At 40.0% G+C, this 26,852-nt stretch overlaps 2 protein-coding genes, 6 non-coding genes and 1 pseudogene across 11 annotated transcripts in view; 5 read left to right on the forward strand and 4 right to left on the reverse strand.

Annotated features, from left to right (window-relative positions):
* plxnb2b (plexin b2b) overlaps positions 1-5,049 on the reverse strand; it is a 221,873-nt gene extending 216,824 nt beyond the window's left edge. Inside the window, exon 1 of the mRNA XM_077517377.1 lies at positions 4,459-5,049. The gene's annotated coding sequence lies outside the window, so the exon portion shown is untranslated. The remainder of the gene's footprint in view (positions 1-4,458) is intronic.
* A 7,495-nt stretch (positions 5,050-12,544) lies between these two features.
* The window catches only part of shisal1b (shisa like 1b), a 105,063-nt gene continuing 90,755 nt past the window's right edge, over positions 12,545-26,852 (forward strand). For 2 of the 4 annotated variants that reach the window (XM_077517379.1, XM_077517384.1), the window contains exons 1-2: positions 23,094-23,135; positions 25,188-25,292. The gene's annotated coding sequence lies outside the window, so the exon portion shown is untranslated. Of the gene's footprint in view, positions 12,569-23,093; positions 23,136-25,187; positions 25,293-26,852 lie in introns of those variants that run through there. The other 2 variants (XM_077517385.1, XM_077517381.1) reach the window with 2 other exon arrangements.
* On the forward strand, positions 12,894-13,034 carry LOC144016810 (U4 spliceosomal RNA). The gene has a single exon (XR_013283021.1). It is a non-coding gene; the product is annotated as a U4 spliceosomal RNA (small nuclear RNA).
* LOC144016813 (U4 spliceosomal RNA) lies at positions 14,284-14,424 on the forward strand. Its single transcript, XR_013283024.1, has one exon. It is a non-coding gene; the product is annotated as a U4 spliceosomal RNA (small nuclear RNA).
* Positions 16,533-16,673, forward strand: LOC144016832 (U4 spliceosomal RNA). The gene has a single exon (XR_013283039.1). It is a non-coding gene; the product is annotated as a U4 spliceosomal RNA (small nuclear RNA).
* On the forward strand, positions 17,151-17,302 carry LOC144016817 (U4 spliceosomal RNA; annotated as a pseudogene).
* Positions 23,557-23,630, reverse strand: trnan-guu (transfer RNA asparagine (anticodon GUU)). The gene has a single exon. It is a non-coding gene; the product is annotated as a tRNA-Asn (tRNA).
* Positions 25,435-25,508, reverse strand: trnan-guu (transfer RNA asparagine (anticodon GUU)). The gene has a single exon. It is a non-coding gene; the product is annotated as a tRNA-Asn (tRNA).
* Positions 25,625-25,698, reverse strand: trnan-guu (transfer RNA asparagine (anticodon GUU)). The gene has a single exon. It is a non-coding gene; the product is annotated as a tRNA-Asn (tRNA).

Raw genomic sequence — 26,852 nt, forward strand, 5'->3', positions numbered from 1 at the left:
ATGCCTGAAGTAGGAAAATGTTGGTCAAATGACTTCCAAGCATCCAACAGTCACGGCTCAAAGCGAAAGTGGGTTTATGTTGACATGATGATAGTGATTTAGGTCACATCCTGCTTTCCTGTTTTGGTGGTGGGAGCAGGAAGATTATCTTGTAATTCTAAATGAGCTACTTGCCATGAACCAATTCCATAAACACTAATCATGCATCGGCTTGTTTTCTGATGTTTTTTTCTATTTGCAGGCTTGGGGTTTGCTTGTTGCTTGCAAGGATTACGTTGTTGTTGTTTTTTTCTTTCAAAATGAAAATGACAGAAGCCAGTAATCCAAAGCAAAACAACAACAACAACAACAAAAGACGGGCTCAAATTGACCTCGAAAATATTCTCTCTGAGATAAATGTGAGGCGCGCATCCGAGACGCGACACGGTTTGGACCACGAGAGGAGGAAATGGACAATAAGCGGCCAAAAACATTGACGAGCTTAAGAGCAGAGTGCGCAATTGCTTCTCTTCTGGTCAGACGCTATTTGACTGCATCCGAAAATAGTCTTGAGTGGATCTAACCCACCAACTTTCATTTCCAGAGCTGGTGGCCTATTGCTGACAAAAAAAAAAAAAAAACAGACAATCATACAAACGCCTGTGTTGCTCCGCTCATATATGGCGGGGGGCAAATATTTCCTTCTGCTTTCGGAATTGTTTTGCAAAGTCTTCTCCCGCTGTGCTTGCCGGGTAGCGGCGGGAAAACATTTATCACCGCTCTCCTCGCCACTGATAAGGTGTCTCTATTTATTCCGAGTGGACCAGATAAAAGCTGAATGAAGCATTTGTTGTGGCGACGGCAAGGAAGAGTGTGAGGTAGCTTGCGTGTGTCCGTGTGAGCAGATGGCCTCGACGGGGAGAGCATCCTTACTCCGGCAGCCCCCCCCCCCTCCAGCTCGCAACAGCAGCCCTCTTTCCTGCTTCCACATGCCCCCGACCGTGTTAATCCATCCCTCTGCGAGACTGTTTATATAATGTTATTTAAAAGGAAATAATCCCCCAGAGAGGGGAGGGCCTCCCGTGTACAGTAGGCCTACGCTCAAAAGGGGGGGGGGGGGGGGGGGGGGGGGCGCATGCCGGCTGGAGTGCGAATAAAGGGACGATTTAGAGAGACAAGCGGGCAGAACAGAGGTCTGCTCTGACCGTGGGGAGACGCGCACGGACGGAACCGCGCGGGAAAGAGACTGAATAGAACCTCTGACTGCTTTATCTACGCCACAGACAAGAAAGGGGGAAGAAAACAAACGTAGAGAACGCACACTGTGAACTGTTGACAAGCTGTCCACAGGCGAAAACACAAAAACTGTCTGGGCATGTTGCAAGCAAAATGCCATTCATTCCGTATTACGAGATACTTATCGGGGTTAGCACGTGTGCTTGTTCTCCCTGATCTTCCACAGATACTCTGATTTCCTCCCATGTTCCAAAATCATACATTTTAGGTTAACTCATTCACTCCCAGTGACGAGTATACTCGTCAATTATAATTTTTCAGAGTGGGGATAGATGGGAAGAATCTGATTATGCTCCACACTTGGAAACAACTTTACCGATGCCTAACCACCGGTAGATGACATCATTGCCCCATTTTATACGAAATAAACACAGTTTCAGAGTCCATGGGAGAAATGGCTGTATTTTGGTAAACCTACATTTTTCTACTGTCAATTATAAAAAAATAGGACGGAGCAAAAGTATTCTATTCTATTCTGTCATTTGGTAGATTTGGCTTATATATATAATTATTGAACGTAATATCGCGTGAGTATTGAACATTTTGAAAATTTCTAACATGGCTGGTAGTGAAAGAGTTGAAGAATCTACAGTACTGTAATTTGTCTTTACGTATGAATGTGAACGTCAATAGTTACTTGTCTATATCACAGACTTACAAATAGACTATCAATAGGCTTGTCACGGCTAAAACCCGAGGGCAGCCATCTTACGTTGCCACTTTTGCTGAAAGCTTCTGTTTTTTCTTTTGTGTGTGTTTTATGCTAGCATTTCTGTATTGACAATTCACCCTCATTTCGCTCTCCAAACATTACTCCAGTGCTAAGTTTGCCCATCTAACAAAAACAACTCAAGTCATCATGACCACACTCTTAAATGACTTTACTTTTACCAGTCTTGTCTCTGGGTGAGCACAAGGCTTTGAACCCCAAAATAGACAATTGGGTTACATACCAAAGACCTGATTTAAGATTGTACAACAACAAGTGGCATGTTTGGAAATACTTTTACAATATCTGTCATGGCGTGACCTATCTGGCATGTAAACAGTACTAAATAATGAAAATAAACCATAAAATGAACAAGTGTATCTCTATACAACGTTTTTTCATTGTGAATAAAAACAGAAACAATGAATTCCATTCATTCATTTTTATTTTTTTTTTAATTGCACTTTTAAGGTCACGGGTAACTGGAGCCTAATCCCAGCTGAGTTTGGGCAAGAGTCACACCACTAGCATGAATCATAACATGAATCATGTGCCCAACGCACTACTTCTGAAAAACAATAAAATACTGCAAGACGGGCAATACTGCAAGTACACAAAACTGATTTATACGAATATCTTCTATATTGTTTATCGTCGCTCGTCAGGTGTGAAGTTGTGAACTTGAGCCCATCTCAGCTGACATTCTGCAAGACGAGGGGGAACACCCTGAACTGGTTGCCAGTCACTTACGGGGCACATAAAGCCAAAGAGTAATTCACACCTACAGACAATTTAAAGCAGGGGTGTTAAACATATGGCCCGTGGTCCAAAATTGGCTCGTCAAGGGAGTCCAATCTGGCTCACGAGGACAGAACATAAACGGCAGTTTTTCACAAAAACTAACTGATTTTGCTCAAATTTGCCAACTTGACCACGTCAATGATATTCTGAAATGTACACAAATTTTCCACTCATTTTTCTTTCAAAATTTCTAATTTCTCTGCGGTTAATATTAAAAGGAAATATTTTCAGAATTTTTATTATAAGAAATACTTTGACCTGTTAGTTAGAAATTAACTAGTTGGGCCAATGACATACTGGTCCGGCCCACTTGAGCTCAAATTTGAGTGAAAGTGGCACCTGGATTAAAACAAGTTTGACAGCCCTAATTTAGAGTCTTCAATTAACCTAACATTCATGTTTTTGTCATTCAGGAGAAAGCTGGAGTACCCACAGAAAAACCCACACAGGCACAGGGAGAACATGCAAACAATACGCCGTATGGCCGGATTCGAACTCCTGACCTCAGAACTGCGAGGCAGATGTGCTCAGTCACCACTCAACAGCACAGTACAGTAACTTCCAACCATCATTTTTTTCTAGAGCGCTTGTCCTCATCCAGATTGGGGATAAGTGGAGCCTATCCCAGAGGACTGGGCGAGAGAAGGGGGAACACCCTGAACTGGTCACCAGTCAATCATAGAGCAAATAAGACAGTCACATTCACACTCAAATTCACACCTAATGACAATTTAAAGTCTTTCATTATGAACCTAATATGATTAGCAGATGTTTTGGAAGCTGCTGTCACAGGTGAACTTTCACAGACTCTTAAGATTAGACTTATTCAACAGTAGGGGTGTTGAAAAAAAAATCGATTCGGCAATATATCGCGATACTACAGCACGCAATTCTCGAATCGATTCAATAGGCAGCCGAATTGATTTTTTAACATCCATTTTTGATGGAAAAATATTCCACAGAACGTCTAACTTTCACACCTTAAGCATGGAGAAGAATGTTATATTAATGGAACATTAAGCCTTAATATTTTATTTCAATGCTGTTCAAACATGAAAAATGTTACAACCTGTTTGTTAAATACAGTGGCTCACAGTTCTAAGACTGAAGTTTGAGATCAATAAATAATACATTTCCATACAAATCTTACAGTGTACATGTGTAAGTTTACTGAATGGTATTTTCTAAATTTGAGTAAAAAAAATCGCAACAAATCGGCTTGTAAATTCATATCGGGATTAACCGGTATCGAATCGAATCGTGACCTATGAATCGTGATACGGATCGAATCGTCAGGTACTAGGCAATTCACACCCCTATTCAACAGTGACTATAAATGCTTATTAATGTGTCATGCCTGGGCATGTATGGCCAATGACAACTACTCAAAAACCATCTTGCGTTGAAACTCTATGATCCAAGTACCATTTTGTAGCCCTGAGCTTAAACACGGGAAACCATGCTTTCGTAGTTTAGTGTATCAGAGTCTAAAACTAAATGACATTCCCCAGTTATTATGATCCATTTTAACACACATCACATGTCAGATGGGGACAATGCAATCCTTGTAAAAACGGAATAACAACTGTATGTGTGGTCAATGCTATTGCTATGAAAACTTGCTTTCAGAGAAAGAGTGAAATTGATGAAAAAAAAAAAAAAAAAAAACTCACCTCAGAAAAGGAGGGAAGAAGGTTCAGTAGCCCAAAAGCGACCAAGAAGAAGTCCACAAATGCATGAAGCTCCCTCGTTGTTTTGAGTTTTTAAAACAAGTCCGTTCACATGTTCCTCCCCTTGGTGCGCTTCTCCGAGAACGGCATTAATTCCTGCTCAAAGCTCTTCGCCGGGCATCGAAAATGTCAGCGACACCGAAAGGAGGGGAGGAAAAGAGGCAGAAAAGTAACCGCCGAACGCGCCTGTGGTGTTTGCGATAGCGGGGAATGTTCCTTCCACGCCCAGGTACCGAGTCACATGATCACGTCCAGGTGTGCTTCCTGGAACCGCGACACACCTGTGGGAGCCGCTCACTCGCCCGCGAAGATCCGGTCGAAGAGGAACGGAGAGACGGACGGCGGGTGGCCGACTCACGGTGGTTCGCGAGCGGCTACGGGGAAGGGGTCGAGCTCCGCCGAGTGTCACCGCCGCTGCCGCTGCCGCTGCCGCTGCTCCGGCTACTGCTCCACGCGAGTCGCAGCCGGCAGAGGATAATAAAGGATGAGGAGGAGGAGGAGTGGCGAGCGGGAAGAGAGAAACTCGACTGTGAGTTGGGGTTGTCTGTTTGACTCGCTGGAATGTTTTCCGCGGGCGGTGGGAGCGGTTGGAGAGGGGAAGAGCGAGTGGTCCAACCAGCGGCGAGTCCAGACGAAGGGAGGCGGTTCCTGCATTTTGGGGAATGATATAACAGTTGTGCCTTGATTTACGAGTTTAATTGGTCCCGTGAGACGTGTTTGTCACTCAAAATACTCATATCTCAAATCATATTTTCTCACTGAAATGAACAGAAATGCCATAGTGTCGTTCCAGGCTCCAGGGTTTGTTTTTGGGTCCACACTACAGTATTGAAACACAGTAAAATCAATCCAAAATGTATATTTACCAAACATACATATTTTCCTTTGTGTCTCAGATGAAACCAAGCAATTGAAAAAAATACAGCAACAGTACAGTACTCCTGATTGATAAATGTAGTATCAGAAAAAAAAGAATCATTACTTCTGCATTACACTGTACAAGTGTTCCTAATGTTGTAACCGGTATATTTACAGTTAAACCACCACCGGTACACACGTTTATGTTTCTCAAACTCAAACGTTCTTTCCAACAGAGAACTGACACACTTTTATTTGCCTTTTTCTTGACGCCTTACTTGTGTCAAACTCTTGACAACAGATATTTTTATACCCTATGAATCACAAACGTACGTGCTTGACATCCGCGACTGGTTTTGATTATACCATCAGCATGAACATATACTAACAAAGCATCTGTTTTTATCTTTACCCAACCTTTAAATTCAATTTAGTGCATATCACAAAAGTAATAACAGGCAACACACCTGGTAAATCACATAGATACTGTTTTGGTATTATTCTGAGACCCGAAAGGGAGGGTCAACACCCCCATTTTTTTATTGATTTTTTTTTTTTTCCGGGACAATAATATGTTCCATACAGCCCCACTAGTCTAATTAAGGTATTCTGTTTAAAATATTACAAAATCCAGCCATTTTTTATCCATCTCAAAGGGGCGGCCATTTTGCCACTTGATGTCGACTGAAGATGACATCACTGTGTCTCAGGGCTCAGGCATCACAGTTCTCCTGTTTTCAGAAGCTGAGCTGAGATGGATAAAAAATAGCTGGATTTTGCTTCATAACTAATATTCCACAAATGTATGCTAATATTAATCAGAATGTTAATCAGAATGTCATGTTTAGACTAGTGAGGTCACATATAACAGTTGTCAAGAAATGTTTATGGTTGACTTCCACTTTAAGTCAAGTCTTTTAGGTGACATAAGGGCATATTATGTCACTTTTACAATGAAATTTCTGCTTTATTTGTATTTAGCATCACTCAAATCTATTGCTTCTTGATATTTGTCATCGTTTGTAAATGTGCTGCTACTGGATCTGCAAACTTTTAGTTTGTTTAATGCACTGATTTGAAAAGTGAGTAACAGGAGTAAAGCAAAAATGAATCTTGTGCTTTACGACCTTGAGTCCAATATCATATAATAACGCAGCCATTTTGGCACAATAAGTTTTGTAGCTTCTGCCAGGACACTATGTGGCTCCGTGTCACTTCTATGAGTGATTTATAGGCATGCAAATGAGGCTGGCCGTTTGGGGAGACGCTCGGTGTCCGTCCGGGTGGGCCGGCGACGTTGTGCGTCAGACTGGCTGAGAGCTGACACAGGCAGAAAGCTGGCAGAGATTCACGTGGCGAGATTGGGTGGGGGGGGTTTGGCCTTCACAGGTCCTCACGTTGACTGATGAGCTCCAGGAAAATGTAGGCCAAGCCAGACAAGTGTCAGGTGAGTGGACACCTCGTAGACACAACCCCCCCCCCAAATCACAAATAGGTGGGGTGTTCGATGTGTCCAAACGTGTTTGCCTGAAGAGTAATGAGGCTACTTACTCTCTGAAGTGCTAGCCCAAAGGGATGTCACTAACCAAGAAAGGCTAAGTGAAAACGGGAGTTGAGGTTTACCTATAGATGGCAAGGGCTGGACTGGCCATCTGGCATACAGGGCAGATGCCCGGTGGGCTGGCTTCTTTGGGTTCGATGCAGTGATTTTTCATGGTTATTTTCCTACATTTTATCACAAGAGACTGGCCCACAATTTAGAAAGGCTAGTCCATTAATCCATTTCGAATATAGATAGCAAAGTGAAACATCATCAATAAACATCAGTGGTAAAACTACATGTTAGGTAAGAGTGGCTGAGTGGCCCGAACTCAAAATATCATGGTAGGAAAAATCCAAATTGTCTCACCAAAAAATGTCACTTCAACACGTGTCAATTGTCTTCAGTGTTTAAAAAAAAAAAAAAAGATGTTTCGCATTCATTGAAGACTCAAAAATTCCTTCATTGATTGAACAAAATATTTACAAAAATTGGTCATGGGTGGAAGACTCACTGAGAACTACAAACGTGTATTACATTTTTACGAAATCAAGTACTGGTTCATTGTAGTCTCAATTGTCTTCAGTTTACAAAAACAGGAATGCGAGGTTCATTAAAGAGCCTCAAGTTCCAAATGTTTACAAAAATGTGAAAGTTAACTGTATTGGTGACTCGGTTGTCTTCAGTTTAGAAAAACGTGGTTCATTGAAGACTCAAATTCCATCCGTGTATGAAAAAAAACAAAACGTTAGGATGACTTGTCTTCTGTTTTTTGTTTTTTATTATTTTTTTTGTATGTTTGGTTCATTGAGAGTCTTAAGTGGCGTCAGTGTTGACAAAAATCGTATGTTTAGAAAAAAACGGTTTTTTTTGTTTTTGAAGCATCACAATACTATTTGGTTTACAAAAACATGTACATTCGGTCCATTGAAGATTTTTAAGCATGTTCATTGATGTTTCTCGTTTGTCGTCAGTTTCCAAACAACAACAACAACAACAACAACAACAACAACAAAAACCGTTTGGTTCATGAAAGACTTTAAATTGTCTCTAGTTTTCAAAAAGAAGTATGTTAAACTCGTCAAAGATTCTCAATTGTCTTCTATGATTACTAAAAGAAAGCATTAGGTTCATCAAAGGCTGTTAATAAATGTGCATTTTACCACATATTGATCCGTGCTATGCCTTGCCTTTATGTGGCACACATAGAGATGATGTGTTGTCTCGCCCCTGGTGTCAAGCGCTACCATTTGTCATGCAGTGAGTGGATTAGAAAATGTCTATCAAGACACACGATAGAAACTCATTTATGACGCAGCAAATCTGTTGTTCGCTGTTGTTGATGTTGTGGACAAGTCCGACTCAAGGTTCGGGTCAGAGATTGGTCGTCATGGGGTTATACTGCCCCCTACTGACCACAGTCTGCACATTCCTTGAAACTGACTGCTATTAAAAAAAATAAAATAAAAATAAAAATCCTTCAACAATGATAGTAATTTACAGTCTTCACTGAGCCAAATACAATGTAGTGTAGATGGAAGACTCAATGTCAATTGGAATGTATCAATTGCCTCTTGTGTTGACAAAAGAAAGCAGGTAAATGACAACAAATTGTCTTCAATATTTTCAAAAACAGTTAAGATCAAACAATAAATTGTCAGTAGCTGTGGAAATGTCTGAATGTGTCCGTCTGTTGATTGTCAAGTGGTCTTGGTTATATCCTGCCTCCCACACTAAATCAACTGGGATTTGCTATAGCTTTGCTGTGACCCTGAATAGAATCCACACTATGAAAAATAAATGAATGGATGGATGGAGGGAGGCTTTTTTTTTTTTTTTTTTTTCCAAGCAAGCCCAGACAAACTCTCATGCTTGTCTCCTCGTCCTTGCTCCATATAACCGTAAAATCATTATCTAGCTGTCCTGTTATTTCTAGGTGAAGGTTGTGCGATATTCTTCCTTGTGGCGAATCCGAGACGTGGCGATGACAGATGGAGTGATTCGCGGGCGCCAGGAACTTGTCATGGCGGTCGATGGCGGGAAAGGTGTGAAGAATAACTCAGCAGGGACACGGAGGAAATGTATTTAAAGCAGACATGTTGATGATTGCGCTGGCTAAGTCTTGCTTAGTGGGACTCCATCTATCAATCCTTTTCATTAGTGTATAATAGAGAAGGTGATTTATATATATACAGTATGAGAGTTTTCAGCTACTTTGAGCTGGCAAAAGAGCATGTGCGACAAGAAGACATCAGGTTAGTCGGAGAACAGACAGACGGGCTTATGGTGGCAGACTAGGAATCAACACCAAGTGGGAAAAGCAAGATGGCAGCAGTGAGAACAGAATGCAAGCATCACAAAGTCAACGGAATCAGAGTATGGGCATCTTGGGTGTGCTGCTGGTAGCTTTCGATGTTGATATGCTGTACGCTTTGAAGCAAAGCGTTGAGGTAACCTTGCTTACTGGAAAAAAAAAAAAAAAAAAAAGGCACAGTGATATTTGTTTGTCTTATCAGATGTTCCTGTCACTCCACACAAGAAAAATGTCATTGTTATCCTCCCCCTTTGTTTATAACACAATCTAATCACGGCTACTCCAGCTTCGCCTGCCTCGTCCAGGTGGCCTCTCGCTCCCATTTAATGTCTTTTAGCAAGCTGATGTGATGTAGGCCAGATCCCACCATGCGTGGCCTGTGCCCACAGGGCCTCACAAACACACCTGCTTGCAGGCAGACCGTCACATCAATTTCCTTCTTAGAAAAAAAAACTAAACAAAACAAAACACTGACCAACAAAACAAAGAGATTTTGCGTTCTCAACAAGCTCTGTACTTTTAAAATTAGGGCTTCCAAATTCAATCATAAACAGTCTGTAACAAGCTTACATTTACACAAAAAACAAATCAGTCTAAGTTCATCTGACAGACATGATATTTGCTTTCAGTACAATAGATGGAAAGAAGTTGCAGCAGGGGAGACCGGGGCTAGTTGTAGCACTTTTAATACTTTGAGATATTTCTTAAAATCACATATAAACAAAATGTATACCAGATGATGGTATATTTTTCGTATTCATGTCATTTTCGTACTTTGTGTCAGTGCAGAGTTATTAAGCCTGCAAATAGAGGGAGTGAACATGTGACATGTTGCCCTACCAATGGGTAAGTTGTCACACTATATGGAGTAAGATGTCACGTTGGATTTTGCAACTAATAAAACAAGGACTATCCGCGTTCTCCTGTTTTGTTTCGTTTGTTTGCTTTTACAGACGGATAAATTGTTTACCATTTATCTTGACAATTTACTATAGTAAATGAGCAAACTTTAACATAAAATATTATGAAATAAATTAAAGTCCTTAGGAACTGCTGGCATGTAGGTCATAGCTTTCAGCCTCAAATGTCTGTTTTGCTGCGCTTAAACTGGAAATTTGAGATTAAATTTAAATTTTTTTTAAATTCAATGACACAAAACCTATCAAACTAAATGCCTCACTCTTCAGACTCATCATCTGAAGAACAATTCTGGCATACGTAACCTGAGTTGCCAGAGGTGCATTTTTTCATTTGCCTATTCTTTGCATATGTGACAACAAACCCCAAAATGACTGAGACAAGTTGCCCCAAACGACCATGTTAAAAGAGCTAAAATTTGCTCTAGTCCAAAGTTAGCTTAAAACAGAGCAGTAGGCCTGAATTGCTCCTCTAACGAGTCCACATGATGAGCTGCTGGAATTTGTCTATGTACGACGCCTGTTTCAAAATATATGAAGGTGAAAAAATGTAAACAATTTATTTTCTATTCTCTTCTCAAACATTACAAAACCCCTGACCATTTACACGAAGAAAACTAGTACTCCACTTTTTCGTTGCGCCCTCTGGTGCAGAAGAAAATTGCAATATGACAACTTACACTATTTACTCACACACAGACACATTACCACCTCTGTTAGGGTTCTGATATGACTTCTAAGGTCAGTAAATTACCATTATGCGTTTTAAAACAAAATGGTGGACTTTTACAGCCAGTGGGAAAGATGCTAAAAACGCTACATCAAGCTGTGCACAGCCAGTTTGCACAGTTCTCATCGTCTTGTTGAATGACCATATGTTACTGTAGTTTCAAAGTGTCTTGTGAACTGGATCATACCGGTTCAATGTATTCATTGAGCAGAAAACGGCTTTTCCAGGTGAGGTTGAAACACAGTCTGACAGGATTCCTTTAAGATTACTTGGTGTAATCCCCTTATCTATGTAACTACCTGTCCCAGAAAGTGATCCAAGCGTACCCCTACGAGCCTCATTGGCTTTGCCGTTCTGACAGGAGCAAATCCTCCGTCTAATGTGGCAGCTTTAGACTGGCACACCAAATCTTATCTGTTGAGCACCTGCTTCATTCCACTAAAGCGCTACAACAGGTAAAAAAAAAAAAAAAAAAAAAGGCCTCTAATATCAACACTCTGGCATTACAGTTCTCGGTATGACACGGATACAATAAGTGCAAAGTACATATGATTGCTATAAGTAGGCCTATATGACCTTGACCAAAACGAACTAGCCAATAATGTCATTTTTTTTTTTTTTTTTTACTTTGAAGTTACAGAAGATTGTACACAAGGTGGGGAGATAAATCACAGAAATCGAATGTTTGTAGAAATATAGATGGGCCTCTGGGTGCTTGTCCATGTATCAAGTGTGAAATTAAACAACCAAGTAAATGTTGGTTATTTTCCTACTTGTGAAAATGTGGCTGTACTATTTTTTTATTGAACTGAGAAATGTTTTAAATATTCAAAATAATGCACACTATCCCCATTAATAGTAATTGGTTCTTTTAGCAAGGGAAAACAAATTTTGCGTTTATCTGACACGACCTAACCTATCTATAAATAATAACAACAACATCAACAATAATGATTTTTATAAACCATATATATTACAACGGATGTAGTACATAACACGTGGAGTCAATATCCGGAGCAACGTCGATCTTAGTATTACTTCATTACTGTTTTTTTTTTTGTTTTTTTTTGTTTTTTTACTCCTATTTTAGCTTCTGTACTTACTAACTACTGTACATCTGACGCAGATGTGATATTTAGATATGTCCATTCCCTTGCATTTTGGAATACTTTCACAATAATTAATTAATTCTACGACAAAAGAAGGTCAGTAAGAAATGTAGGGCCGCCAACACGAGTCATATAAGGCTCGCGTATTTAATTAGCACAATATTGTGTGGGTTTTACGTCTAACGGCTTTTTTCTGAAGAAATATTTGAAAGAGTTGGAAAGAAATATTTGGTTTATCAAAGCCAACAGCGACCTCTGGTGTTATTTTCCGAGCATTGCGTCATCAGTGCAATGGTGAGTAAATGTATGAGATTTAGTACTGCACTTTGAGCAGTTGTTTCAGTGTTCAAGCGAACTGGCAATATTGTAATATTGAAACCCTTGGACAAATGTTTTCAACGTATACGTACACTATTACTAGCTACTTAAACGAATTCAAACGTGTTTAAAAAAACTAAATAATCTTGTTTACGCGCATGCGTACATATAATTTCCGTGTTAGGCGGAAGTGTGACTATTTCACAAAAAAAGTGTTGACTTTTCCGTCTAACTAGTGTTAACATGAAACAAACCGAGAAGTGCTATGTAAGTAGTTTGTTTATTATTAAACTGAGTTGAGGCTCCACGTATGTAAGCTTCCACCACACAATATCCGAATGCTTGTATGTGGAAAGTGACAGCCAGGTTTGTAAACAATGGAAATGAGCAATCCCAGAATGCACTGCGACACGAAGCTAGTTTTACAAACATAGTTTTAAACATGTCGGAAAATATCATATATAACTGTGTCGACTGAAGTCAAGATTTGGTTGGTGTCAAAATGTTACCGTTCGTTCATCATTCATCAAAAGACCGCCACTATGAGACGTAGGCTGGGTAATGACATCCCTGATGCGCGCTTTTCCTCGTCAGCTTTGCGCAGTGGCAGTATCGTAGCCTATGAGGTTTATCCGAGGCGCGATTATTGCTAGTTGAAAACTTTACCCAATACCCCGCCTTGACGACTTGAAATATAGTCGGCTATGGCAATTTTTGACGGTCTCTACGGAGACTAATGTCTGTGTGAATACAAAACCTTGTTTAGTTAATGGCGTAAAAGATGGTAACGATGTTGTAGATCTCATAGTGAGTCAATAATTTGTTTGCTGTTATTCTCTGGAGTTGTTTGGTTTTAATAATGAGTGTATTCACTGTTCAGCGTGTTAAAAAAAAAAAAAGGGGACTGTGAGAGTGCGAGTCCCATAATGCATTGCTTCAACACTTGACAAGTAATGTGACACCTGATTTCAATAACAAAAAAAAAAATACATTAAATCATAGAGTAATTATTTTTAAATGGTCTTTGTGAATATGAAGTTTCCCTAACAAAATAAAAAGACCAAAAACGCCAGTGGGGACATTTATTTATTCATTCATTCATTCATTCAAAAAATCTTTTTACCTTTCATATTCACAATTTAAAGAGACTCAATGTGACGACTGATTTCAATTAAAAAAATACATTAAAGCATAGAGTATTTTTTTTTAATGGTCTTTGTGAATATGAAGTTTCTCTCACAAAATAAAAAGACCAAAACGCCAGTGGGGGATTTTTATTTTATTTTTTTAAGTTGAAGATCAGACCTCTATTTTTTTTCGCCACTTGCAGATGCTTAAAAGAACAACACTTTTTTTCCCCCATTGGCGGAGTTTGACGCTTTAAAAAAAAAAAAAAAACACTGGCCGCTGACATTTTTTTATTTTTTTTTATTTCTTTACTTAAGTTCGAACGTACTCCAAATACGTTTGAACGTATTTGTAGGCCAATGCTACAAAAGTGTACAAAGTTAGCATACCTTCCCAATCCCTTTGTGTGTTTGTGTGTGTGTGTTTTTTTAGGCATTTGGGCCACATTACTAATTCATTCGACAAATAAGTCGGTAAAAAAAAATATTGGTTATTCATAACTGTTATGATTTATTATGTCTGTAGTGCATGATTTAGATTCTCGTCATTTTTCGCCTCATAAGGCAACGGATGCGCAGTTGAGTACCACATCAGTTTATCGGCGGGACAGAGCCTCGCCGTCAGTAAAAAAAAAAAAAAGTCAGTAAGTAAACGTGGTTTGTTCATATTTTTATGGCTTTATTGTTGTTCCCTCCGTGCATGATTTCCGTTCGGCCAACTTGTTGAAACGTAATAATGCCAATACCCAGCGGCTACTTTGCCTTGACCTGGAACTCGCCATCCATTAAAGCGAGACCGTCAGTATGACACGTAGGCAGCTTCGTGACATCCCCGATTCTTGCGCTTGTATCGTCAGCTTTGCGCAGTGGCAGTATCGTAGCCGATGAGGTTTATCCGAGGCGCGATTTTTGCTAGTTGAAAACTTTACCCAATACCCCGCCTTGACGACTTGTAATATAGTCGGCTATGGCAATTTTTGACGGTCTCTACGGAGACTAATATCTGTGTGAATACAAAACCTTGCTTAGTTAATGGCGTAAAAGATGGTAATGATGTTGTAGCTCTCATAGTGAGTCAATAATTTGTTTGATGTTATTCTCTTGAGTTGTTTGGTCTTAATAATGAGTGTATTCACTGTTCAGCGTGTAAAAAAAAAAAAAGGGTACTGCGAGTCCCATAATGCATTACTTCAACACTTGACAAGTAATGTGACACCTGATTTCAATAACAAAAAAACAAAAACAAAAATACATTAAAGCATAGAGTAATTATTTTTAAATGGTCTTTGTGAATATGAAGTTTCTAGGGGTGTGAATTGCCTAGTACCTGACGATTCGATTCGTATCACGATTCACAGGTCACGATTCGATTCGATACCGATTAATCCCGATACGAATGGTCACGATTCGATACCGATTAATCCCGATACGAATTTATAAGTCGATTGTTGCGATTTTTTTTCATTCATATTTAGAAAATACTAATCAGTAAGCGGGCGGCACGGTAGTCGAGTGGTTAGCACGTCCGCTTCCCAGTTCTGAGGTCTCCGGTTCGAGTCCAGGCTCGGACCTTCCTGGGTGGAGTTTGCATGTTCTCCCCGTGCCCGCGTGGGTCTTCTCCGGGTACTCCGGTCTCCTCCCACATTCCAAAGACATGCATGGCAGGTTAATTGGGCGCTCCGAATTGTCCCTAGGTGTGCGTGTGAGTGTGGATGGTTGTTCGTCTCCGTGTGCCCTGCGGTTGGTTGGCAACCAGTCCGGGGTGTCCCCCGCCTACTGCCCAGAGCCAGCTGAGATAGGCGCCAGCAGCCCCCGCGACCCTTGTGAGGAATAAGCGGTCAAGAAAATGGATGGATGGATGGATAATCAGTAAGCTTGTAGAGTGTAAGATTTATATGAAAATGTATTATTTATTTATCTGAAATTTCAGTCTTATAGAGGTTGTAATCTGTTTCATGTTTGAACAGCATTAAAATAAAAATATTAAGGCTTAATGTGCCGTTCATATAACATTCTTCCATGCTCAAGGTGTGAATCCTAAAAAAAAAAAAAAAAAAAAAAAAAAATCGATTCTGCCGATTATTGAATCGATTCGAGAATCGCGCGATGTAGTATCGCGATATATCGCCGAATCGATTTTTTTTAACACCCCTAGAAGTTTCCCTAACAAAATAAAAAGACCAAAAACGCCAGTGGGGACATTTATTTATTCATTCATTCAAAAAATCTTTTTACCTTTCATATTCACAATTTAAAGAGACTCAATGTGACGACTGATTTCAATTAAAAAAATACATTAAAGCATAGAGTATTTTTTTTTAATGGTCTTTGTGAATATGAAGTTTCTCTCACAAAATAAAAAGACCAAAACGCCAGTGGGGGATTTTTTATTTATTTATTTATTTTTTAAGTTGAAGATCAGACCTCTATTTTTTTTCGCCACTTGCAGATGCTTAAAAGAACAACACTTTGTTTTCCCCATTGGCGGAGTTTGACGCTTTTAAAAAAACAAAAAAACACTGGCCGCTGACATTTTATTTTATTTTTTTAATTTCTTTACTTAAGTTCGAACGTACTCCAAATACGCTTGAACGTATTTGTAGGCCAATGCTACAAAAGTGTACAAAGTTAGCATACCTTCCCAATCCCTTTGTGTGTTTGTGTGTGTGTGTGTTTTTTGAGGCATTTGGGCCACATTACTAATTCATTCGACAAATAAGTCGGTAAAAAAAAAAAAGGTTATTCATAACTGTTATGATTTATTATGTCTGTAGTGCATGATTTAGATTCTCGTCATTTTTCGCCTCATAAGGCAACGCATGCGCAGTTGAGTACCACATCAGTTTATCGGCGGGACAGAGCCTCGCCGTCAGTAAAAAAAAAAAAAAAGTCAGTAAGTAAACGTGGTTTGTTCATATTTTTATGGCTTTATTGTTGTTCCCTCCGTGCATGATTTCCGTTCGGCCAACTTGTTGAAACGTAATAATGCCAATACACAGCGGCTACTTTGCCTTGACCTGGAACTCGCCATCCATTAAAGCGAGACCGTCAGTATGACACGTAGGCAGCTTCGTGACATCCCCGATGCTTGCGCTTGTATCGTCAGCTTTGCGCAGTGGCAGTATCGTAGCCGATGAGGTTTATCCGAGGCGCGATTTTTGCTAGTTGAAAACTTTACCCAATACCCCGCCTTGACGACTTGAAATATAGTCGGCTATGGCAATTTTTGACAGTCTCTACGGAGACTAATATCTGTGTGAATACAAAACCTTGCTTAGTTAATGGCGTAAAAGATGGTAATGATGTTGTAGCTCTCATAGTGAGTCAATAATTTGTTTGCTGTTATTCTCTTGAGTTGTTTGGTCTTAATAATGAGTGTATTCACTGTTCAGCGTGTTAAAAAAAAAAAAGGGTACTGCGAGTCCCATAATGCATTACTTCAACACTTGACAAGTAATGTGACACCTGATTTCAATAACAAAAAAACAAAACAAAAAATACATTAAAGCATAGAGTAATTATTTTTAAATGGTCTTTGTGAATATGAAGTTTCCCTAACAAAATAAAAAGACCAAAAACGCCAGTGGGGACATTTATTTATTCATTCATTCATTCATTCAAAAAATCTTTTTACCTTTCATATTCACAATTTAAAGAGACTCAATGTGACGACTGATTTCAATTAAAAAAATACATTAAAGCATAGAGTATTTTTTTTAATGGTCTTTGTGAATATGAAGTTTCTCTAACAAAATAAAAAGACCAAAACGACAGTGGGGCGCGATTTTTGCTAGTTGAAAACTTTACCCAATGCCCCGCCTTGACGACTTGAAATATAGTCGGCTATGGCAATTTTTGACGGTCTCCACGGAGACTAATATCTGTGTGAATACAAAGTTTAGCTGCTTGAAAATTAACTCTCGCAGCAGTACTCATGTTAATGTGTGAAGTACTTACCGGTAGTTGACCACTTGATGGCAGTCTTGTGCAAGTTTTCCACACAACCAACGACCGCGTCACAAGACCTTTGAAGTGCATCAGGAACAGTTTGCACTGAGTCCCAGATTGCCGTTCATTGAGTTTGCGAGCCAGTGTAAAATGTAATTATGTTATATTAACTGAGATTGTTAGTTCAAGTGTTGGAAATTAATTGGCAACATGTGGCTTTATTGGCCTGAAGCCAGGGCTTTGCCAAGCATAAATGCGTCAGGATTCGTTCCTAGGTAACCATGTGACCGTTGCTATGGAAACCAGTGTATGCACTCAGTCTCAGCCTCTTTCACTGTCTCCCAAGTTCTTTGAGGAAAATGCGATACGGCCTTTCTCGTGAATTGGTTTTGGTGTCCAGGTCTGACAGTTCATCGTCATCGATCATAAGCAGGTTTGCGGCGCTCAGTATGTTCTGATGTATTAAAAATCTCCCTCACTAGATAAGTGTTTTCTATTTGATGACCTCCCCGCCCCTCACATAGAAGAATATAGAGCATCCAATGAGCTCATGAATAAATGGGATCTCCCCCAGTTTCCCATCTTAAAAGTTGTAATATTGCCATTAAAAAGTGGCTCACATGCAAAGCTTATTTCACATACATCAAGAGGACCAATCACAAGTCGGCAAATGATGATATCATTTACATACGAACCACAGTAGCACCCGTCACGATGCGTAAACAAACTTTGATGTGTTAAGTCGGTGGAATACCCGACTCGGGTTAGTGTGTTTTATAATAAGCAAAGGGCCCGTGCTCCATTTTCCACTGTTTGATAGAATTGCGACAGGGCTCAGCTGTGAAGTTCTAACAATGTACGGGTACTTTATATTTGAGCATGCCATGCCAGGAGGGATTCTCCAAATATGTGCTACCTCTGACTCCACTGTGTCATGACCTCTGTGTCTCATCTGTTTGTTGTCACTTGTTATCAAGCATGTGTTGTGTGAGATATTACACCTAAAAATAAATTACATGACTGAACAAATCCATCTTGTTCTACATTGCTAATAAAATCAAGAGTGTTTTTCTTTTAAAATTAGGTAATTATTACAAATGCAAGGTATTAAAAGTATCTTAAGTGTTTTTTTACATAGCCTGAAATAAAAAGGTGTAACATTATAGTGACTCGTGTTGAAATGATTAGTGAATAACTAACAACTTGATTTTAAAATAAAGTCGAAGCAAACGAGCAGGCTCGCCAACCACATGGTTTTGAACTAAGTTGGCGCACGTTTACCATTTTCAGCACGAGATGTTAGCGTTTTAATATAGCCTACAGGAAGTGGCTAACTGTTAGCCAGCTAGCAGCCAGCCAGCTAACTTGAGTTCGAAACAACCAACTCATTCACTTACCAGGCCATCGTTTTAAATCGTGGTGTGGAATGTGAGAATGGTGACTCCAAGTGGGTAACATTAATACTTGCGTCCACCTGATCTGAAATAAAACAATCTTTTTTTATTTTTGATGTTCAAGCGGCACACAACAGGAAGCTAGTCATGATGATGATGGTGATGGTGAAAGATGGCGGAAATGAAGTCCCTACAGTGAAGCACTTTGTCCCTTTACAAATGCTCCTTCCTGCGTTGCTATCAACAAATTGAGCTGTTGTGCTTTGAAAGGTCATAACGCAATTATCCCAACGGCTTTTATTTCTCTGAGGAATCGAGACCTGTCTGCGCTGGAAATCGCGCACATCTTTTGTGTCATTACCTTGGATTATGGGGCCAGTCAATAACATTTTCTGTTCATAATCTACACAAAAGGACTTCAGTGTCAGCAAGCGGCTTTACCAGAAAGTGTATCTTTTGACTGCTTTAGAAATGTCAATGGAAGACTCAGCGGGCAGCAACAAGCTTATTGAATATCTGTCCAAAACGTCAGCTTGTGGAGGTGACTCAATCTATGATGTATGATTGTGTTCACATTTAATGTAGCCTGTGTGGTTAAAAAAAAAAAAGCGGAGGGACTAGGAACTGTAGTCCAGTTGTCTTGGGGTAGCAGTTCATAGATGCCACAAGATGGTCGAGATAGGAAGCAAATCTTGGGAGCACAACTGTACATCTTGTCAGACATGTTTTTCTTCTTACTGCTGAATTTAACAACATATACAATACATAAACCATCTTGAGTATGACAAAACCCACCTGTAAATGGATAAAGTTAATGGGGGGGAAAAAAAATCTAAGGAATAAGCTCAGATGAAAAGCATTGCATTTGGTGGTCCAGAATCACAAAGTGTGGAATAACAACACCATCTGGCCATACTTCTGTTTGTATTGTATGAACAATTCCCCGAGAAACCTCTTTTATAATTACATAGAATCCGTTTTCATTTGTATTTGTATTATGCGGTGTGTCAAAAAAAACATCCAGGACTGATGTTAAAAGATATATTTCAAATCAAATCTACAAACCACACATTATGACTACAGAGCAACTGGTTTACATGAGCAGCAAAACTGTATTTTCTTCTCAAGAAACATTGGTGAGATTTTAGGCTATGAGACGAAGTGATGTCAGAACCACACTACAGTGGTGACTGCCAGCTAAAACAGCACATTTGAGTAAGCCTGGTTAAAAATTAATGAGAAGGAACGGCTCTTGCCAGGGGGCACTCGCTTAGCGGCTAGCTGCTAGCCTCTAGTCGCTAATGTCAGTGAATTTTTTTTATTTTTTATTTTTTTTAAATATACCACTAGAAAGCTCAGCTTGCGTTTTCGGACCAGTGGCTTGCGACCTCAGTGGACATTTCCCATGATTCTTAGATGCAAAAGCAGGAAGTAGCTCTAGTTCCCTTCAATGATTGCTATGGATGGTCCAAAGTCGGATATGTCCAAGTTGTTTTTTCCCAGTTCCGACCTGAAAGCATTTGAGGTGAAAGTAAACAACCAACAACCTGTCGTGACTAGGGTCATGTAAGGGTTATGTTTACTGTCATGCAAGGGTTATGTTAGGGTCATGACCGGGAGGTCAAGTGTCTGTTTTGAACTGATGTAATCAGCATCTAGTTTCAACTGGTAATACGCTATGTGATGTCAGAAGCTATGTGATGTCAGGAATCTTTAACTCATTCACTCCCAGCCATTTTCACAGAAGCAATCCCGTTCGCTTCCGGCTGTTTTACTGGATTTTGACTGATTTTGCAAGGCCCACATAATATTGTGTCCAATTGCTATAAAAGCATGGAACCTACCAAAAGAAAGAAGTCTCTTCTGTCATCAGGAAAAAAAAAGTATGTTTCTGTCTGTTTCCGTTTTGCAGCAATTAGCATTAGAAGAGAGCTAAGTTTAATCAGTTTTCACAAATCTATTTAAAATTGGAAGTAATTTAGCTTTTTTTCTACATGGCTCTGGTTGATCTCCTTTGCTCTGCTGCCACCTGCTGGCCGTTTGTGTAATAACTACCATTTCTGAAACCGTTCTTTGCAGTTGAGAGGCTGCATCAAAGCTTTCTGTATGCTGTAGCATAAAACAACAACAACCCAAAAACGTATAAATACGTCTTTGGGACACTTACAACATTAAAAAAAAAACGTATTTACACGTTATTGGGAGCAAATGAGTTAATGGGTTTAATCATATGAATCGCTATGACAAGTCCAGCCGAACTCCCTCCTGTTTGCTTTGGCGTTCATCCACCAAGCCATCTGAGCCACAGGCTGGATGACTTAAAACGTGACCGACTCTCATCGCCTGTTGCCCGCGGTGCTTAAGTTGTCTACTCTTCATTTCGTCATGCGACGCTTTAGCCAGCTCTAAAGGCGCGATGAATAATAGCCAAGTCCTCCCTAGCCAGTGTGCGTTGAGGCTTTGTCGCTTCGTTTCTCACTTCATTCACTGCCCTTTATTGCAAGGGGGCGAGGATTTTCTTCACTTAAGTTGGCAGAGACAGACTCACAACATAATACAGTGCTACACTATGTGCATTTGAATGAAGGACAATCCCCATGTCAGGATTTCGTAAATCTCATAAGCAATGCTTCAAGTGGAAAAAAAAATGCTTTTGTGCTAACAGAAAATGTGGCGATAGTAGTTGCTAAGGAACGGCTGAGGCGTCGGTGTTGGACAGTGATAATTATACTACTAGAACTTGATTATATGTGGAGAATTTTAACTGGCATGTGATCGAGAGACAAGAACGTGCGGTGCAGCATGTTCCGGAGTAAACCAAGCTATGCTCGAATAGGCCTACTGAACGTTAACCTTGCCAGACAGTGTGATCCAACTGCTGTGGCTGGAGGAAATGACAGTCTCCGTCAGATTTCATCGGGAGATGTAGCAGACGGATAAGCAGTGAGATATAGTCGGCAGACTACTAAATGGCGGCATCAATCTTAATGTCCGCATAATTTACTGTCTTTGGGCAGCTGGCCATACAAGTCACAATTTTACAATCGTTTGAAATTGTGCCACTGAGGTGCCTGAATCATGAAATATATGAGAGAAAATTCAGATTCTTTGTAAATAGAGTATTTATTGGTCCTTTTGAACAACAAAAATCAGTGAAAATCAACTTCCGCACATGACTTGATTTGTGTCATATTTGATACATCCGGTCACAATGCTTTAATTAAATTCGTACATTTATAACTGTCAAAAATATAGTAATAAACAGACATCATACATATTAGTATTTCCAAAAATCATAAAGAACATTTCCCACGATTAATAAGTGTCCTTTCTCAATTGAGGTGATTTTGCAAGGTCGACGGAAAAGCCATCAACTGGGTGATACTGCCCTCTAATGGATTATCCGTGCAATGCATGTCAGCTCATACGCGTCACTATTTAATGGGGAAAAAACATTATACTCATGAAATAGATGGCTCAAAATGTCTTGTATTTAATATGTTTGGCATTATAGGGTTAAATGTGCTACTCGACACAAATGCCAAATCTAAAACACTATTGAGCAGTGTCTGTGTCTAAATTCTTCTTGTTGAGTTGATAAGCGTCCTCTACATCTCTCCTCCCAGGTAACAAGAACTTGACATTTACATTTAAATTGATGGCTCGCATTACGAGAGCGATTACTGACAAGGCCGTTTACTCGCTCACTCAAAAACCTTGTCAAAGAAAGTCAGCCGACTTGCGTTCCGTAAGCGTCTAAAGTGGATCTATCAGTTAGCCATTGAAGGTCGTCTCCTGCTCAGTTATTGAACAACATTAATCTAGGAAAATACCAGCGCAGACGTCGAGCGGCCCGCAAAGTGCCATGTTTATGGCCGACTCATAAGTTTGTGGTCGTTTGATTGCCTGCTTGTTTATGCATGAGTGCCGCAAAGTCAAGTGGAAAATAGTAACCCGCTTTTCAAAATATGCTAGGATAAGGTTAGCGTTTAGTTTCGTGAACAAAAACTAAACAAAATAATTTTGCCAATGTACAGATTTTTTTTTACATGATAAAAAACTAGACAAGACCACATTAAAACACTCATAAATAAACAATAACTGCGACTATTTTCATCGAATAATGAACACCAGACGAAAATGTACTTCACTTAATAAAAACTAGACTAAAATCTACGGACATTTTAGTTCATGAACAAAAACGAAACGGAAATTATATGATTTTGTAAAATCTTGTCTCTGCTAATCTGTCTCTGTGACACAGTCATGTGACACACAGTGACACCCCCCCTTTCATATCTGCAGCTAGCGAGTGCAACATGCACAAACACATGGGACAGACAGGAGGTGGATTCACGGTGAAAGGTAAAAAACAAAAACAAACGAAAAGTAGATTATAGTTATAACGTAACATTTAATCCAACGGCTATAACATTCCAAACAATAATGTTAATCCGACCACAAACTAATGCTGGCTAATGTACTAGCTCATAGCATGGAGCCATAGTAGCCACTTGTTGATATACTGTAATTGTGTGAAGTTGTTTTTCATCAAAAAGATGAGAGAAAATTTTATATGATAAATTCCCAGCTGAATCAGAACCAAAGTTATGCTCCAATAAAACAAGTGGCCTCATTACCAAAACCACCAAATCTCAAATCATTTAAAAAAAAAAAAAAAAAAAAAAGTTGAACAGCGCCAACTTGTGGTTGTTATGCAATGTAGTAAATTTTAGATCACGGAGGGAAATGTAAAATGCAATCCCCCCACCCAAATAAAACGTTACGTCCCTGGGTGGGCTCGAACCACCAACCTTTCGGTTAACAGCCGAACGCGCTAACCGATTGCGCCACAGAGACACGTTGAGAAGTGATCGGATTTATCATTCTTAAAGTCTACACAGGTCTGGTTACAGCATTCTCAGCACGTTCTAGTGGTGGTGATGTGTTGTACACTGCTAGTTTGTCCGTGATAAGTATTAGTTATTGACAATTGCCAATTTTGCTGCATTTCATACTTATTATTATTTTTTTTAACCCGCATCCGTACAGCAACGCAGTCTGGAGCAGGAAGCTACGTCACTGTGAGCGCTCAGACAGTCAAGGCAAAGTCCTTCTTGCCTCGTTTGGTTCAATGTGAAATCATAAATACATTCCAGTTCTGCTCTCACATCCCTGATCTGCATTTTTAATTGTGAAAATCTGTGTTGAAGTGCTTGATGGCAAAGTGTAGAAATAAACCAAAGTCTACTGTATTGTTCTATTTGCCTTATGTTTTAAATTACTTGTGCCTGGCTCAAATCAGGAGCTAGTGTCGTGTAAAAAAAGCACAATTTTCACTTTTCCTCATCTTAGTCACTATTGAATGAAGGCCAGAATCAAAATTGCAACATCTTTCAATTTGTGTCGTCATCCTCCATGAACAAAGACGTATTCTGCTCACTGGCAAAACTGCTTAAAGTTTTTCCCACACATTTTTTTTTGTAAAGACTTCAAGTAGCATCAAACCAGGACGCGTCGGGTTTTGTGATCAGATTCACAGTAATTCATGCAACTTCAGCAAAACCAATGATTCCACTAACTGTTCAATTAGTTTAAGCCAGTCGTTTCCCACTAAATGCCACATCATGTTGTTTTGTCTCAATGACGAGGACACAAGTATGCGTACCACCAAATGTAATGGCAAATTATGAAAAATAGCATTCTGATGATTTTTAAACTGTGTATAAAAGCCATTTAATTTCCATAATTTGCGTGTATTCAGGCACAATAATGTAGTGACGTATGGATGCTGATATTTACAAGTAGTTCAAGATACATTACCTTCTGGGATGAGAGGTTGACGCATGATTTTCCCAAGTCCTTGTAGTAGCTGTGAACATTTCAATGATTCAAAGAGCTGACAATGTCACAGCTCATCTGGGAGTTTGGTGCTTTTCTTTATCATCTTGTAGCTGCTGTGATACAATACAGCAAGTCCATTAAAGTAAAACATTCCCTTTTTTTTCTCTCTCTCTCAAATCGTCTTAGTCCCAAAAGAATCAAATCAAAACAGAGAAAATCGGATTGGCTTACAAACCTTTTAGTGAAAATCAAACCCACAACAAAGGGCTTTTTGTACATCAATCTCAAATTTCTCAATTTCTTCTTGGCTATTGATTTTCAAACGAGAACACCTGTCACTGCTTGTCAATGGCGTTGTGCCACACCATATTCGTTCAGTGGTTTTCGTTTCTCGAGATGAGACGCTCAGTGACCCTGTCAGTTTCACCTACAGGAAGATTCTAAAATACCAGCAACTGACATTTCGCTTCCAGTGTAAATGTCACGGATAACCATGGTCAAAAGTTAAACCATTGAGAGCATCCAACCACTGTAGCTGACTGACATTTTTGTTTATCTGCTTGTGTATTTCAGGTGGGCAGCGTGCAAGACTTCCATACATACATAAAAGTACATCCTGTACTCAAAAGACCAAGACTCCTTGCGGATAGCGCATGCGCACAACACAAAACAAAGCAGGTACCCCGATACGTGTTTATATAACCAAGTAGACTATTGCCAATGTTTGGTTTTGAAAGGGTTAAACATTGTCATTGACCAATCCAACTGGCACTGAGTGTGGGCAGAATGTGGTTGGTTTTTGCCTAGCAAAAATAGCTTGCGTCCCTGGGTGGGCTTGAACCACCAACCTTTCGGTTAACAGCCGAACGCGCTAACCGATTGCGCCACAGAGACTTAGAAGGATATTTATGTTCTTATGCAACTCAGTTCGTAAAGTAGAATTGTCACTGGCCAACTGGCACTGAGTTTGGACAGAATGTGGTTGGTTTTTGCCTAGCAAAAGTAGCTTGCGTCCCTGGGTGGGCTTGAACCACCAACCTTTCGGTTAACAGCCGAACGCGCTAACCGATTGCGCCACAGAGACTTAGACGGCTGTTTCTGTTCTTATGCAAGTCAGTTCTTAAAGTAGAAGCATAAGTACAGAAGACTTATCTTTCCTCCCATACTTCCATTCATGGAATTAAGTTTGTAGTGTAAATCCAGCAAAGTCGGCAACATCATGTGTTCTGCCCTGTCTTGATAACAGCATAGAATATTTCACCAGTGTGATTTGCATTTCCTTACTCTTGAATTACGATGATTTCTTCACCCCCGTAGTTATTTGAGCGAGTTGAGGTCAATCAACTTTTGGCACTGGTGCTATGCTGGATGGGGTTCGCAGCTGTGCCACTCTCCTTTCAAGCCTCAGGGTTTGGTTGAAAATGTGCATCGCTATCCTGCACAGTTGGTCTGCACACTACTTGTCTGGAGCCAAAGCCATCTGGTCCCAGATCCTGCCTCGCCTCCTCCCCCGTGTTCTTTCCTCGGCTAGTTTGTGAAGAAAAGATTGGCGCAGGTGTGCCCTAACCAGATGCCGAAGGACTGGAAATAAAAAACGAATCCTAACCTATAAAACTAACCTTCAACCTAACCCATATAACTAAGATTAACACTAATCCTAACCTTAAATTTAATCAATAACCCTAACAGAAGTCCTTACCCATCCATTCGAAGATTTGGACTTCTGCTAACCCTGCGCGGAGGCAAAAGAAAGTCAAGTGAAAGTTAAAAGACTCCCCCAGTGTCGTCATCACTTGTAAACCTGGACCAGTAACGCTTTAAAGAATAAGTCAAAGAATAGCATTAGAAGCAAGCATTAGCACGCATACTACGGTGGCTGAGAGACCACATTTCGCAAACCTACCACCAATTCTCATTCTTTGCGAGCAAACGAGCATCTCGGCGAGCGACGGCGACTCGGCGGCCCTTGTGAACCCCGGCCAGTGACGCCGAAAGACCGAACGAGCTGGAATTCGCCGGAGTGGCTAACAAGAGCGGCTAGCGGGAGGAGCTAGTAAAAAAAAAAATAAAGCTAATAAAAGCTTGCGAGAACGTAGCGGAAAGTGACAAGCGGCGGGTCCGAATCACGGGAATTAAATGAATCATCCCAGTCATAGTGACAATATTGTCATAAAACAATTTCCACTTTTCCATTTTACGCAGTAGCGTAATCTGGATATCAAGACAATGAACTTTACT

The sequence above is a fragment of the Festucalex cinctus genome, chromosome 3 (genome assembly GCF_051991245.1).
Source record: "Festucalex cinctus isolate MCC-2025b chromosome 3, RoL_Fcin_1.0, whole genome shotgun sequence".
NCBI classification, from domain to species: domain Eukaryota; kingdom Metazoa; phylum Chordata; class Actinopteri; order Syngnathiformes; family Syngnathidae; genus Festucalex; species Festucalex cinctus.